This window comes from Felis catus, chromosome A2 (genome assembly GCF_018350175.1).
Source record: "Felis catus isolate Fca126 chromosome A2, F.catus_Fca126_mat1.0, whole genome shotgun sequence".
In the NCBI taxonomy this organism is placed as follows: domain Eukaryota; kingdom Metazoa; phylum Chordata; class Mammalia; order Carnivora; family Felidae; genus Felis; species Felis catus.
This window is the reverse complement of record NC_058369.1, coordinates 151,841,258-151,844,659: the sequence shown is the minus strand read 5'-3', so window position 1 is coordinate 151,844,659 and position 3,402 is coordinate 151,841,258. Positions and strand designations below refer to the sequence as shown.

The 3,402-nt window shown below is 55.4% G+C and overlaps 1 pseudogene; it reads left to right on the top strand.

The window, feature by feature from the left end:
• Window positions 1-402: 402 nt before the first annotated feature.
• On the top strand, window positions 403-1,149 carry LOC123383998 (annotated as a pseudogene).
• The last annotated feature ends 2,253 nt before the right edge of the window (window positions 1,150-3,402 follow it).

The window sequence follows — 3,402 nt, the reverse complement described above, 5'->3', positions numbered from 1 at the left end:
TGGCTAAGTGCCGAGCAGCAGCAAGGTTTGAACTTGGAGTTGGCCTGAAGCCTGTGAAGCCCTGAGGATGGCTGTGGCCACACCAGAGGCGATGAGATGTGTGTGCACATCTGAACCCTGTAGACACTGTCACCTCTGACTCCTTTAGCCCAAAGTACCTCATCTCTGACCCCCAGCACAGGAAAGTAGCGTAGACAGGAGGAACAAAGCTTTGCTGAGGCCAAGGTGCAGTGAACCTGCAGGCTGACCTCACTCTTGGCATTCACACCAAATCTGGGGAGAACCAACCCAATGCCAGCATGATGCTAAACATCTCAAGGCACAACTGGCAATCCTTGACCCCAAAGCCACCATTTCAGCTCTTCTACAACTAAGACCGTGCTTCTATGAGGCAGGGCCCTGATGGTGCTACTCCCAGAAGAGCATGGAGAGCCTGAAACCCAATGGGGGGTACCCCGCCGTCCTTCTCTTTCCCCTGGCAAGTCCAGCAGCAGCACTAACCAACTCAGACACCTCTGTAACAACAGAGACTTGGCTTATAGCTCCTCCTTCTCCCAGTTCTACAGTTCTGCAGGCTCTCTAAAAACTCCCTTCACAGAGGAATATTTGCTTACTACGCTAGAGAAGAGTCCAGAAAAGAGCCCTCCGGTATAGCCCAAGCAGAATTACACCGAGAAGGCCCAACCTTTCCAACCTCTGCCGCTGATGGGCATCCACCTGGTACCCTCCCTGGAGGCACACTTTGCCCAGGTGCCCCAGCCTTCCACGAGTAGTAACAGCAACATACTCCACCTTGCATTGGCCAAGGAAAGTGGACATACAGTTCCTTGGGAAGCTTGTGACAAGATGGCTGCCCTTGATGAGAACAGAAACCAAAATGCATCTAGAAGGCCTGAGTTTGCCTTCGATGAGCCCCTAGAATATGACTCAATGTCCCCAGTAGAGAGGAAACCTGAAACTTTAGCCAAATGTATCTCCTACAAAGCCTATTTCTCTTCCCTACCTGAAAACGAAGAGAATACCTCTCTAAAGAGACATCCCATACCTCTCCAAGGCAACAGCTCAGATTTCAGTGAGAGAAAGGGCACCCAGGGCAAGACATCATATAGCAATTCCCACAGCCTCAAACCCCCTCAAGCAAGTGGGTGAAGGGATCTTCCAGGATCTCAGGGCCTTGGGAGGACGATCTCCACAAAGACCACAATGAAGGCTAGAGAGAGAAGGCCTAGTCCAGAGCCTGTTGAGCAACTGTGACGGGACCAAGGCAGCTTTTTCCTCTTTCCACAACATTCCTGGAAGTCTAAGGAGCAAAACAGACTGGGGCGAGGAGGGGGAGCCCAGGAGGGCTACCCTGGAGGGCCTGCCCACCTGTCCAGCCAACGCCCAGGCAGAGGACGCTGGAAGGAAAGCCGTGACTGATCACAGGAGCCGGGGGGACAGACCAGTTTCCTATCCAAGGTTTGAGGGCAGAACCCGCACCTTGGTCACTTTCCTACCATCCAGACCCCAGGTAGAGGAGCCACCCTGCCTGCCACACCAGCACACATCCACTCTGGGCGGGAGCAGGCTCTGCGGGGCTATCCGTGCAGGAGACACCATGCTGGGGGCTGGAGGTTTCCAAAATGGAGCAGCAGAAGCAAGGAAGCCCGGACCCCCGAGTGTCGGCAGCTTCCGGTACAGCCACAACCACAGGCCCAACAGGGCCCTCCCAACTCCCAATACATTGGGAGGTGACTTCGAGGACATAAATACCAATATCTGGTTTTCTGAATTCCCTGAAGCCCTAGACAGCGGGGAGCAGCAATTTAAAAGGGGGGAGCCAAGGGGCACCTGGGTGGCTCAGTCGGTTAAGCCTGAAACTTTAGCTCAGGCCCTGAGCTCATGGTTCCTGAGCTCGAGCCCCGCAGCGGGGTCTGTGAAAACAGCTGGGAGCCTGAAGCTTGCTTCAGATTCTGTGACTCCCTCTCTCTCTCTGCCCCTTCCCCTGCTCACGCTCTGTCTCTCAAAAATAAATAAACATTGAAAAATAAACTTTTAATTAAAAAAAAAAAAAAAAGAGGGCGGGAGCCAAAGCTGGAAGAGGGTTCCTGACAGCCACAGGATGAACAGCTGAGGAGGGGTGTGGACAGGGGCCTGGCCCGCCACCCGCCACCCGCCACCCCCCACCCGGGGCCCGAGGACACTCACCAGCTCCGCAGCCTGGGCACCTTCGGGCTCTGAAGCCAGGACAAGGAGGCCCTGTGGCAGGACGACGGGCCCTCCACCCAAGTGGCCCACGCTGACGAGAACAGCCCAGGGGTGGGGGTGGGGGTGGGGGGGCACACAATCCTGCGTTCTCGAGGCTACCTACTTTGGAAAGGCGACCTCGAGCAGGGGAGCTGGTGTCTGTCTCCCTGCAGACCCTGCGGGAGCCGCACCACGTGACCCCAGGGGAGGGTGACCCCGCCCCTCCTCACCCCCCCCTCCCCGCTCCCACCCACTAGGGCCCTCGCTGAGCCTGCCCTCGGTCCCCCTGCCTGACCCCCAGCAGCTCCTACTGGAAGGCTGAGAACATGACCGAGGTGGGGGGGGGGGGGGGGGCTCAGGGGAGGCTGAGCCGGAGCCCCTGGGCGCGCAGAGGAAGGGGCTGTGTTTCCCAGGGAGCGCCACGACCCTCCAGGACCCGTGGGAATGCCTGGTGTTCCACATCCTGGCCAAGTACCTTCCTTTCTTTTTCTTTCTTTTTGTTTTTTTTTTTTTTCTTTTAACGTTTATTCATTTTCAGAGACACAGTGTGAGTAGGCGAGGGGCAGAGAGAGCGGGAGACGCAGAATCCGAAGCAGGCTCCAGGCTCTGAGCTGTCAGCCCAGAGCCCAGGGTGCTCGAACTCACAAACCGTGAGATCATGACCTGAGCTTAACCGACTGAGCCACGCACCCAGGCGCCCCTGACCAACTGCCTTTCTGAAGAGCAACTCTGATGACCAGCGTTTTGTGAAAACAAGTCAACCCTCCTCCCTCAGCAGCAAAAGCTGGGCAACAAGATCACAGGGGGCCCGGAGCAAGGCACGGGTCCGCTGGAGGTTCTTGCCTTGTATTTTCATTCCTCAGGCCTGGACTCTGGCTCTGCCCCCCAACTTTGCCAGTGAAATGACTCCTGGTGTGTGTGTGTGGGGGCGGGGGGTACTTTCAGTGACACTTTCCCAACATTAACTTCCTCTCCACTTTAACCTCTTCTGAAATACCCAACCAAAAGATTGCCCTTGATTTCAACACAATTTCAGCCGGAAAAGGATTCAATGTAAACCGCAGTTTAAACTGTATTAGTGGGGTTCCTCTGGATAAAAGGAAACAACTGTATCCTGTAAAAAGCCAATGTTTTCCTTCTCACTCTTCATGACTGATCTTTGAGAGCTTGAATGCT